This window comes from Neomonachus schauinslandi, chromosome 1 (assembly GCF_002201575.2).
Source record: "Neomonachus schauinslandi chromosome 1, ASM220157v2, whole genome shotgun sequence".
In the NCBI taxonomy this organism is placed as follows: domain Eukaryota; kingdom Metazoa; phylum Chordata; class Mammalia; order Carnivora; family Phocidae; genus Neomonachus; species Neomonachus schauinslandi.
The window spans coordinates 115,628,853-115,642,778 of NC_058403.1; positions in this window are offsets into that span (position 1 = coordinate 115,628,853).

Here is a 13,926-nt window from a genome sequence, read left to right on the forward strand (position 1 = left end):
AAGAAAAGCTTTCTTTTTTCAACCTAGACAGGCTTCTTTTCATGTCATATGCTAAATTTGTCTGAATTTCTCCTTCACAGAAACTTTAAAGTTTGGATTCCTTCTCCAATTAAATATTGGTTTTGTTTGTTTGTTTGCTTTGTTTTTGTAAATATTTATTTATTTGAAAGAGAGTGAGTGAGAGCATGACCAGCGGGAGAGGCATAGGGAGAAACAGACTCCCCACTGAGCAGAGAGTCCGATGTAGGACTCGATCCCAGGACCCTGGGATCATGACCAGAGCCAAAGGGAGACACCTAACCGACTGAGCCATCTAGGCTCCCCCAGTTAAATATTGTGATTAAATACATGGCCCAGTGCCAAGGCAGGTAAATAGCTAAATGACCCTGACTATCACCCTATGATTTTAGATCTAACATGAGTCTGAAAAATCTGTCCTTAAGTAAAATCTTAAGTTTAATTGAATTGGTGTCTAAACTTTAAGTCAGATATTGGTGATGTGTGATGCCATGCTTTTGTGTTATGGCCTATCAAATAATATCCCTTGAGTTCTAAAAATCTTATAACTCAAATTTATAATCACATTTTGAGGAATCTAGAAAACCTGGACATTTCCAGTTTTTTCATCAGGCAAATTATGTAATTTCTTTACTTTGGGCATCCATATAACCAAATTTATTTTAAGAGGACATGGAGCCATGATTCTACTTTGAGATCCAAAAAAAATATTTAAATGTATAATAGTGTTATACTTATCAATATACCTTTTATTGTTAATTAAGATTGAGTATGTGCTTTCAAGTACATATGAACCACATAACAAAATGAAGCATTATCATAATATTTAGAAGAGAATATGTGGCTTCCCATTTCTCTCACAAAAGGTCTAACTTCTCAGTCTATAACCAAAATAGTTCAGCTGGAGTAGAAAGTTGAGGTAATAATTAATGTCTTGTAATAATTTTATTATTCAAGGCCAACTAATCAAAATGTTGTCTTTGTTATAGTTTTACCAAATGCATCTCTTAAATTATCTATTCCTAATAACTAAAATAAGAATTTAAACTTTTTGAGGTTTGGAAATAAGTCCCTATAGACTACCTATTACTTTGAAGGGGCTCTTTGACTTTGCTCAAGGCTTCATAAAATCACTCTTAAAAATATACAAAGGATTTACTGAGAAGAACATTGAATTATTTATGTCCTTATTAGTAAAAATAATAGGTGGGTTTTGGTAATTTAGAAGGAAAATGCATAATGGAGTTATTCCTTCATTAATTTATTCAAAAAATGTTTGCCTGATCGTGAAGGCTTATGTCATCTGTGCCATTAGATAGACTATCTTTCTACCTTTCTACCTGGCAGTTCAATTATCAATCCAGTTTCTCTACAAGGCAAAGTCTCTACTCTCCAAATTATATCATTTCACCCTATTGCATGTTTCTGAGCAAACATACTAACATCCTTTTTTTCTTTTTGATAAATAAATGTGTTTACAGTTATGACCACTGTATTTCTCTGAAACTTTTTTTTCCAGTTGCTACTTTTTTTTTTTAATTTATATCTCTACTCTCACATTTCTTACCTTCAAGCCATTTCCTTATGATTTACTCTCTCCTTCATACACAGTCAAGCCTCATGCAAACCAAATCAGTGAAACAGTGTTTATGGAGTATTGTATGTTAATAAACATTCTGCTCAAATTATATGCCACCCATTTCTTCTACTCTGGGCTCCTTTGTCCTCAAATTCACAAATAAGTTTCATACTACCCATTTAAAATTTTAGTCACTGATCCCCTAATTTTGCTCAACAAAGCACTCTGCCACTATGAGAGAGTAAAGAAATCCAAAAGTACTATTCTTATGCCTTTATTATACAATAAAAGGTAGAGGGAAAATATATTTCTATTTTCCTTTCACTTTTTAGTTTTTAACCTATGTACCAGAGTTCCTATCCTTAAACTCCAAGAGCAAAAAAAAAAACCAAAACATGGAAGTTAGAGTCATACAAAATTAGTTTGGAATTTCTTTTTTTGCCAAGTAAAGGGATGTTATGGGTTGAATTGTGCCCCCCAACCCAAAAAAAAAGTTGAAATCCTATTGCCCAGTACCTCAGAATGTGACTTTATTTGGAAACAGGATCATTATAGATACAATTAATTAAGATGAGGTCATACTCAAGAATAGTCGGCTGCTACCGGTGTCCTTATAAGAGGATGGCCATGTGAAGACAAGGAGCCATGGGGAGGATGACCATGTGAAAATGGAGGTAGACACTGGAATGAAGTATCTGCAAGTCAAAAAGGTCAACAATTGCTAGCTGTCACCAGACGCTGGAAGAACATAATGGAATAGATTTTCCCTCAGAGCCTTAGAAGGAACCAACTCTGCCAACACCTTAGTTTTGGACTTTTAGCCTCCAGAACCGTGAGAGAACATATTTCTGTTATTTAAGCCACTTAGCTTGTGGTACTTTGTTTTGACAACCCTGGGAAGTTAATACATGGAAAAGTCACTAATTTTATCAGTTCCTAAATTCCTTCATCTGTAAACTCAAGATAAGAGAACCAATGTTCCTGTATTGAAATGTTGCAATTATTATTACTCAGTGCATGTTATCTGTATACACAGCACATGCATAAACACACACACACAGAGTACTTAACAATTAGTAATAATCTAAAAAGTTGCCAAATATTTGATTTTAAGATATAGATGGTCAGAGCTATAAACTTGTTATAATAGGACAAAAAGGGTATTTCTTAACTGCCATTTAATGTTCAGAGGCAAAGAAACAATTATCCAAAGACACCCTTTGATTTTCCTGGGCTAAGGGGTCATATCGCCTGCCCTAAGAGAAACTGTATGTCCTGAAAAGGAAAGAACTATGGGAAAAGATCAGGCTTGGGCAAACCAACTCCTCTACTGTAGGATTTCCAGCCTAACAAGCCCATCTGTAGAATTGGCTATATTTTATTATTGGCCAGCACAGTAGGTTAGCAGCTTTAGTAATGGCTAAAGTAAGTAGATTATGGTCTGTGAGCGGCAAGAATCAACAGCAAAGAATGAAATAGAAACTAGGGTTATAATGATATAGAATAACCACCTCCCACTTCCTTGGAACCTCAGGCAAACAGAGAACCTTGTCTAAAACCATTAATTGGGAAGCAGAGAATAATCAGATGGCTTTAATGTCAACACTGCCGGCAATGCTTTGTAAATATTTGTAGGGTATTTGTAAGGTGTAAATATTTGTAGAATATTTGTAAAGTGGAATACCTCCCCCTCCCATTTTATTACATGAAGAAGAGTTAGGAGTGTTACTTTCAATGTGATGTATTTTTGTTCACTAATAGGTGAAGGGCTGGGTCCATTAATAAGAAACTTATCAAATGAAATATGACAGTACTTTGATGTCTATATCTAAACAAGTATTTTCTTTCAGTCATTACTGATGCTGCCATATTTCCATTATTTTAAATCTTTAAGTTGTTCTTGTCTTTTGTAAGAAAAAAAAACTTTCAGAGCTGAATTTGATAAATAACGTGAGGAAGACAGACAAATGGGTCGGAAGATCATGAACCAATGAACTAAGATCTGCCCTTTGAATTTTCTTAGCATTTCTTTGAACCCATCCTCTCCTGTTTCGTGTAATTTGCTTCTGAGTTTGACACCTGCCTGTGACTGTGGGAGTTTAAGTCTCCCAGAGTAGCCCTTTACAGGTAAATAAAGGAGTATGAAAATCCTACTTTCTTCCTGCACCTTGGAATATGCTTGAATGTGTATTTCATATTCCAGGGCTAACTTGCAAGATTAAGCTGAGGCCAGGACTGGCTGTACTCACATCCATGCTTAGGAACCAGGTACTTTAATTTCCCTATTCTACTTCTGCTCCCTGACCAGCTTCCCTTGTAAAAAAACTGAGACAGTTTTATGGGTTGTATTAAAAAGACATAGATCATAAGCTGGCCCTCAATATAATTCCCTGATAGGAGTTCTAGCAATGTCTGAGCAGAAAGAATGGTGTCTGGCTTCTTGTATAGCAGTAGAACACTCATTTCAATAGGAAAGAGGCAAAAGTGGTTGGGGGTTAGGTTCTGAAGTCAGATAGCTGAGTTCTATTTCAGTTTGTCAACTAAGTAATGTTAAGACTTTGGATAAATATCTTATTCCCTTGAGGCTTTAGTTTCTTCATCTGTAACGGGGAGATAATAAGAATACTCACTTTCAGAGGTTACCTAAGGAGTAACAAGATTACCACAGCAAGAGTTTACCACAGGGATCAGCACATGGTAAACATTCAACGAATGTATCTATTATTAACACTGTAAGTTTAGGATCATATAGGAGAACTAGTGAAATATTTTATAATCATATTACACACACACACATGAATCTGAGATCAAATTTTATAGGCTGAGATTTTACAAGTTGCGTATTTCCAACAGTAATCTATCTTCTCTAGATTGCCTTTAATTTTGAAGTTGAAAACTTTTAACTTAGGAATGTTGTCTCATGCTCATTAACACTATATAATTTGCAAAGTACTATCATGTATTTCTCCATTCTATGATTTCCATTAAACTTCAATTCTGTGAAGTGGTATGTATATTTTATATATTAAATTGATCCACGCAAAGCCAAACTGTTACATAAGGAAATTTTCATGTAGAAATTTTATGTAAATTTCAATGAACTGCTTTAAATTTCTCAAACCTATAAAGCCCTTGCAATATCTGGTGACTCCCATCTGTGCAATGCTGACAGTTCTTTACAATTCAGAATGTTTCCAAATGTATAAAATAGACCAAAATGTATTTTGCCAAGATTATTTTCCCTTGATTTTTAAAACAACGTGCATGTGTTTGCAGAAGGAATTCTATCCATAGTAACGGACATTCAAGATACACTATGTTTATGTGAATAGCATTTCATGTAAGTAACATTTGGTAGTGAAAATCTTATATTATACAGTTGTAAGATAAAACTAATGTAATAAACTCATTATCCCAGGTGGCCCACACCAATAGATACTTTAACCGGGATACTCTTTTATCTAGATTTTTTAAAATACAGTGCATGGGAACAGAATTGGAAATATCCAATATGGCGATACATCACATAGAAAACAAAATTCTGAGTACTTTAATAAATCCTCAAATCCTAAAATGAACTATCACATGTAATAAAATGCAATCTTAACTACTCTTTAAAGAAATACAGTGACAAGAAATTTTTTAAAACTCACTTCTAGACAGAGCAATATATACATTTTTTTCTCACTACTGAGGTTTTCTTATACTAGAAAACTGAATTTATTATATACAAACCTGGCTTAGAGTAGTTGCTTCAGATGGCGCTTGATTTAGATCACTGAAGCCTGCAGGGAGCTACTTGTTTTTCCCTTTGCCCATTGTCTTCCTCTGATTTCTGTGTTCACCAGGGACCTTTGCATGAGAGGAAGCAGTGTATGAGAAATAGCATACCTTGGTGGACTCTGGAGGTAGATCCCCTGCATTAAAATCCTTTTCTCATATATGAATGGAACTAGTAATAGTGCCCAAATTATAGGTTTGATAAGAGGATTGAATGTGTTAATATTTGTAAGGCACTTAGAACAAATTCTAGAACACAGAAAGTACTATGCAATTTTTGTTACATAAAAATAAATGTTCCCCAGAAGCTAACCCAGTATCAGACACATAGCAGGTACCAAATAAATGGATGCTAATGGAATAAAAAGAGGGACTCCTAGCAAAATTGAGCATAACCATAGGATGATTATCATGACTATGCCATATTGAGGTTTGAATGAGGATATTCAAACTAGGCAAGAAATTACCCACTGCATTCATAGCAGCAAATCTCTTCCATAGACAAGAAAGAGTAAACTTGTTCCATTTCCCTAGAGGTCAGAACTAGGACCAGTGGACAGAAGATAATTGGGTAATTCGGGTAATCATGTCTACCTAATAGTGTAGAATAAGCTGATGTTAAGCAGCAATTCCAGTCACTAGAGATGTCTAAGTAGAACAGAAAAGAAATGGTCACTGAAATGTGAAGTACTTTAGAAAAAAGGACTAGAAAAATACATTAATCCCTAAATAGAATTTATCTACATATTCGGTGGCATAGACTAAAACACAGATGGTTCTGAAAAATCCTGCTTCTCCTTTATCTCTGCCTTGACCCATGAACAACGTGCTGATTTTGTCATTCCTGTTTTTGTTATATAAAAGGTAATGAGGGTGCCTGGGTGGCTCAGTCGTTAAGCGTCTGCCTTCGGCTCAGGTCATGATCCCAAGGTCCTGGGATCGAGTCCCACATCGGGCTCCCCACTCGGCGGGAAGCCTGCTTCTCCCTCTCCCACTCCCCCTGCTTGTGTTCCTGCTCTCGCTATCTCTCTCTCTGTCAAATAAATAAAATAAAATCTTTAAAAAAAAAAAAGGTAATGAAAGGGGTGCCTGGGTGGCTCAGTCAGTTGAGTGTCCAACTCTCGATTTGGGCTCAGGTCATGATCTCAGGGTCCTGAGATGCAGGGGCATCAGGCTCTGTGCTCAGCAGGGAGACTGCTTGAGATTCTTTCCCCCTACGCCTTCCCCTACTTGTACTCTCTTTCTCTAAAAATAAACAAATCTTTAAATGTTAATCAAGAAAATTACTAGATAAGGAGAATGACTAAAAGACCAATGTAAGCGTCAATGCAATGCAATTACAGTTAAGAAAGGATAAATGGGTTTTAAGAACAGTGGGAGAACATTCTGGCAAACTGATTTATTTCAACCAAAAATAAAGAACAGGAAAAAAGTTTTGACAATATAATAATTATAGCATATGTATTGTTATATGGCCAGGGTCCCAGGTATATCTGAAATCTACATTGCCAAACTTTCCTCCAACAGAAGGAGTGAACTCTTATATCCTTGGAGGAAAACTAGTAATGGAATACATGGAGGTCAGCCTGGAGTAGAAAGGGGGATAGAAGTGTCCTCTACAATTTTTACAAACACTTTAATAAAATTCAATTCAGTGAGTCAAAGGAGTCTAGAGGCTCTACATTCTCCTTTGGGACCTAATTCTATTCTCCCACACTATTCTCAGATATAGTCATCTCCAATACTTGTTTAGTCATGCCATACACATGCACAATTCAGATACAGAAAAACAAAAAACAAAACAAAACAAAAAAACTACACCATTAAGGCAACGTAAAACAAAACTTACAAATCCCTTGTCCCATGACTACTCCCTACTAACTGCAAATCTCTGCCTAGAAAGTCTTATTTTTAACTTAACTTCCAAAAAATGAATTTTAACTTAACTTCCAAAAAATACATTAGACACAAACCAATTCATCATTTCATCTTTCAACTTTGGGAAAAAAAGGGAGGACTCAGAAAAACAGCTTTGAATTCAACTCTCAAGTAAAAGCACCAAAAGGATGATTTTCATTTGTTAACATGTGCTAGTTTGCTCTCACCCTTGTGTACTTCCCTTGGGAGATTGCTAATCATTTGTAAATTGCCTCTTATAAAATTGCTTTCTATATTTAAATCTTGATTCTTTTCATAATTGTGCAGGTATTGAGCACATTTGAAAGCAGCACAAAATGATGCTGACTTGATCAACTAAAAAAATTTTAATGTGCAATGTAACAAAATACCCACTCACTCCAAGTTGACATACTTGTTGGATATACTTAATTTCCTTTTATATGTTTTGGCTATATCTACCCAGAAAATTGTAAAAAGAATTTAAGTATTATTCAATTACTCCAGAAATATAATTTAGAAAACAAAATAAAAACCAAAATATATTTTTACCATATTTCTATTCTGCAAGTGAAATCCAGATATTTGCTTAACTGTCTATGTACAGCAATGGCTATTTTTCTTTAAAAGAGTTGTTTTACTTAGCGTGGATTTTCTACTTAAAAGCACTATAGAAAGGTGAACTTCCTAATGCATACATTTATCAATGGGCCTAAAAAATGGCAATGATAATAAAAGGCAAATTTATTAAGTAAGTATGTTCTACTAGTCAACAGGGGTTTGCAAATACCATGTCCAAACAACATGCCTACTGTGAGATTTATTCCTCAATCTCAAATACCGACAAGCTTCTTTCTAAAAGTTTCATTATAAACAAGTCATTGAAAAATAAAAACATATTTTCTCAGAATTATATTGAAAATATCATCATGAAAAAAGAAAAAAGTTGCCAAGTATATTTTCAGGCACAACATCAAGAAACACACAAAAGTAATTGCATTTCTACTTACTAACAATGAGTATGAAGAAACCAAAATTAAACACAATACCATTTATAACAGCTCCAAAGAAAATAAGATACTTAGGCGTGCAGTTAATAGCATACACAAAGAATCTGTATTCAGAAAATTACAAAATGCTGAAAGAAATCAAAGGTGACCTAAATCAGCATGACATGTTGATGTAGTGAAAAGCTCAACATAATTAAAATGTCAATTCTCCTATACTGATCTATAGTTTTAACATAATTCCTATAAAAATTCTGACAAGATTTACTTTGAAGATATAGGCAAAATTATTCTGAAATTTATATGAAAAGGCGAAGGAACAATTAAAGCTTTAATTATTTAGGATAGCTAAATAATTGGGGGAGGAAGAATAAGGGTAGGAATCAGTTTACCTGATTTTAAGACTTACTATTTATCTATAGAAATCAGGATTATGGGGGCTCCTGGGTGGCTCAGTCGTTAAGCGTCTGCCTTCGGCTTGGGTCATGATCCCAGAGGCCTGGGATCGAGCCCCGCATCAGGCTCCCTGCTCCGCGGGAAGCCTGTTTCTCCCTCTCCCACTCCCCCTGCTTGTGTTCCCTCTCTGGCTGTCTTTCTCTCTGTCAAATAAATAAAACCTTAAAAAAAAAAAAAGAAATCAGGATTATGTGGAAGGATAGATATATAGATCAATGAAACATAACAGAGAACACAAGAATAGACCTACATGAATATGCTTAACTGATTTTTAACAAACCTGCAAAAACAATTCAGTGGAAGCAGGATAGCCTTTTCAACAAATGGTCCTGGAGCATCGGACATCCACAGGCAAAGAAAATGAACTTTAGCCTAAGTCTCATACCTTATATGAAGTTTACCTGAAAATAGGTAATGACTTAAACATGAAATGTGAAACTATAAAAATACTGTGGGGGAAAAAAAGCATAGAAAATTGTTAAGATCCAGAGGTAGGCAAAGAATTCTTTGACATTACAAAAAAAAAAAAATGGTTCATAAAATAAAAATTTGACAAATCAGATTTCATCAAAATTAAACATATTTGGTCTGTGAAAGACTCTGTTAAGAGGATATAAAGACAAGCTCCCTACCAGCCATATGTGATGCACTGAATGTTGTATCCCTTCAAAGTTGCATGTTGAAGCTCTAACCCCCAACGTAGTGTATTTGGAGATGCGGCCTCTCAAAAATACTTAAGGTTAAATGAGGTCATTAAGATAGAACCCTCATCCAATGGATCTGGGTCCATTTACAAGGAGAAACATCAGAGAGCTCACTGTCTCTCTGCCACGTGAGGACACGGTGGGAAGGTGGCAATCTGCAACCCCAGGGAAGAGCTCTCATCAGACATCAACCCTACCAGCACCTTGATCTTGGACTCTTCTTGAATAATGGTGAGAAAATAAGTTTCTCTTGTTTAAGCCACCCAGTCTGTGATATTTTGTTTTGGCAGCATGAATTGACTAATAGACCACATGTGGGACAAAGGACTAGTATCTAGAATACATAGAGAACTCTCAAAGCTCAACATAAAAGAACTATCCAATTAGAAAATGAGCAAAAGACATTGTTTATTTCATGGAACATAAAGATGGCAAATAAACCCAGGAGAAAATGTTCCACATATTTATCCACTAGAAAAATGCATATTAAAACCACAGTAAGATATCATTACATACCTATCAGAACAGTTAAATAAAAAGCAGTGACATCACTAAATGTCAATGACCATATAAATAAACCAGAACACTCATACAATGTTGGTGGGAATGTAAAATGGTACAGTAACTCCAGAAAACATTTTGGCAGCTAAACATACAATTACTATATGACCCAGAGAAATGAAAACTCATACTAACACAAAAACCTGAACATGAATGTTTATATTAGCTTTATCTTCAATAGCCAAAAACTAGAATCAGCCTAGCTGTCCTTCAACAGAGGAATTGCTAAACAGACTGCACCATACATACCATGAAGAGGAATGGACTGAAGGTGCATGCAATCACTGGGATGAACTTCAGAGAATTTTGCTGAGGGAAAACAACTAATCCTAAAAAGTTATGTATTGTATGACTCCATCTATGTAACATTTTGAAAGGACAGAACTTTAGAAATAGAGGACAGATTAGTGGTCTTCAAGTTTTAGATGGGTGTGGTTACAAAAAGACAAAAGGGAGAACTGTTCTATATATTGACTGTGGTGCTGGTGAATACACAAACCTACCTATGTGATAAAATTTTCTAAAATGAAACACAAACACAAAAATGAATATAAGTGGGGCACCTGGGTAGCCCAGTCAGTTAAGTGTACAATTCCTGATTATAGCTCAGGTCATCATCTCAGGGTCCTGGGATAGAGCCCCACAGTCGGGCTCCATGCTCAGTGGGGAGTCTCCTTAAGATTCTCTCTCTCCCTCTCCCTTCCCACCATGCTCATTATCTCTCCCTTTCTCTCTAAAATAAATAAATGTTTTTAAAAGATGAGTACAAGTAAAACCAGATAAATCTGAATAAGATCAATGGATTGTATCAATATCAATATCCTCACTTCAATATTAGCTTTATAAAATATTATCACTGAGGACACTGGATACAATGTACATGAGATCACTCTGTATTACTTTTTAGAACCATATATGAATCTATAATTAGCTTCATAAAAATTCTAGTTTAAAACATCAAGGGAAAAGAAAACTCTAAATCAGTTGAATGTCCTCTAATAACAGAATAACAATGTATTATCTGACATCCATCTATACCATGGATCTTTATGTTGCAATTAAAAAGAATGAGTTAGAGGTTTTTCTCCAACTGATTTGGTGAAATTTCATGATACATTGCTAAGTATTAAAAATATAAATTAATGGATATAATTCCATATATATATTCCATAATCTATATATGACTATATGAGGATAAAGAGGCATTCAGAATAATACATCAGGTGACTGACATTAGTTCCTAGAGGAGATGGGAAGAAAAGCAAAAAATATATCCAATGCTCCACTCCAGGTACCATGTCTTCTTTCCAGACAAGAATGAAAAAGGAAGTGTGTATAAGCTGTTTGTTTCTTCCTCCTTCCCACTCCAGAATATAATATATCTCCCAGAAACTCACCCAGAAGAGTACCTTATGCATCTCACTTGTCTGAATGGGGTCATGTGGCTACCCTGTAGGTTCTGGAGAGGTAGGTAATTTTAAATGGACACTTTGCTATCACATCCAAAATTAGGGTTATATTAGTTTTTAAAAATGGAATAAGAATTAACTAAACACCTAGCAATATCTAGTACTGTAAACATATATACTGAATTAAATAATAAATATCACATGTTCACAAATGCACACAATATTCATAAAGTAACTGCCCAATCAGCACCTCAGTGTCTTCATTTGTAAAATAATTGGTATGGTTTTCCACGACCACTGATATTTCCAAGCTACTGACAAGAGTAATCATGTTGATTATTCATGTTAGTTCACTTTAATTTGTGGAAAACACATGTAACTAATATCTATGCAAAAAGACCCACCTACACAAACATACAAATATGTATACACTCACAGCATCTGAATAAAACATAAGATAATTTATTAAAATTTTAAAAATTAAAGAGAAGATACATAACCAATGTCTCTGTTCTCTAACATCATATACGTGTCACTTAAAAATATCTGATTAGTATATATACTATTAATTCTGAGATAAGTAAAATCACACTTATTGGGAAAGCAATAACAAAAATGCAAAACATTTTTGCTCTTGTAGAATTTACATTATAAGGTAGGGAGAGGGAAAAAAATGCAGTATAAGCATAGACAAGCTGTTAAAAGCCAGAAAGAAGAGATAAAGCAGAGTCAGACTTTTGAAAGAGGGTGAATATCTCAGTGCAGTTCTTGAGCAGAGGCCTAAAGCACCTGCAGTGGCAATGCAGGTATCTGGGGACTGTGCTTCAGGGGAGGGAAAATCTGCCAAAGCCTGCAGTGGTAAAGTGCTCTGGACACAAGGAGGTCATTGAGGCTGGAATGTAACAGGGGGTTAGTGGGAGAGGGTATCGTAGAGCCATTAGGCCATGATAAGGAAGTTTAATTTTGTTCTTGGTGCAAGAAGAAGTCACTGAAAGACTTTGAGTGAATAGAGAAAAGATCTGCCATGTTTTCATGATGATTCCGGATGATTCTGGATGCTGTGCTGAAAATAGATTGCAATGGAGCAAGAGTAGACTCAGAGTGTGTTAGGAGGAATCGTAATCATCAGAGCAGGAGACAGCAGCTTGCCCTAGAACGGCAGCCATAGATGTAGCAAGAAATCCAGAGAATCTGTATATATTTCAAAGGTAACAGGAGATAGAGTTCATGTGTCTTTATGAGAGAAAAAATTCAAAGATGACTGTATAGATAGATGTTGTGATAACGTTTATGCAACTCAATCTAGGGAGCAAAAAAAAAAAAAAAAGAAAAGGACCGTATTTGTCAAGGTCCTCTCAAGAAATATCAATCTACTCTGAATGTATAACAGAAAGACTTTAACAAAAAGAAGTCATCCCTTAAGGAAATGAGAAGGGCTACTGAAGAACCAGAAACTAGCACCAGTACCAAGGTGTTACCAGCCCTGGGATCTCTGGGTCTGGGGAAGAGGAAGAAAAAGTGTTATCAGTGAGAGTAGAAGCCATGGAGAAGGGTCCCCATTTCCCTATCTCTCCTTCTAGAAGACCTGCCATCATAGTGGCGATAAAGGACCACCGTGGAAAATGTAGCTGAAGGAGAGGTTAAGGGAAGAAATATCACAACTTACTTTCTTTCTGCCTTCTAATCTACCTGTAGTCCCTGGTTGCCAAATCCAGCAAGAAGCTAACTAGCCAGGGAACCTGGGTGAGCAGCAGAGGAAGAGGTTAGAGTCGGCCTCACTGGGTGGGGATGGAGGGGGGAGATGGTAGATAACCAGTAGAGAGGGTGCAATGAGTTTTATCTTGAGTCTTACCTTCATTGAGTAAAGGGTCACAAAAGTAGGAATATCGGTAATTTCTTAATAAGTGAGTAAATATTTATAAGGTGATAAGAAGGTAGTGTCATAGGGAAGATAAGAATATAGTCATGGTCAGTCCACCCCACCCACTTTGAAGAGAACAGATAATAATCTTTTCCACTAACATTTGACAACTTCCTGTTTCATCAGAGCCTGACCCAAGCATGTGACTGACTTAGCACATTTTCTTCTTTTTTAAAGATTTTATTAATTTTTAATATTGCACAGCATCATTAATACATTCTCAACTGAAAAGATTTAAACATTATAAAAAAGCTACAGCCTCTGTTGACCGAGCCCCCAATTCAAATCCTTCAAATGCAACTATTTTTATAAGCGTGAGAATGTATACTTTCAGCTTTTGTGCTAATATATTTAAATAAATATAGGCATAGTCAAAAGAAAATATATCTGTATTGCTATATTTAATGAGCCAGCCAGCCCTGACTTCTCCCCTAAATCCAGACATCTGTATCTCACTAACTAGGAAGCCTCTCCACTGGGGTATCTAATATGCCCCCAACCTTCTGACCATCCTTGATTCCTTTGATTGTTTTTGTTCCTTTTTTTTAAATCACTGGGAAAGTGAGCAAAAAGCTCAAGTCTTTAAAAAAATCAG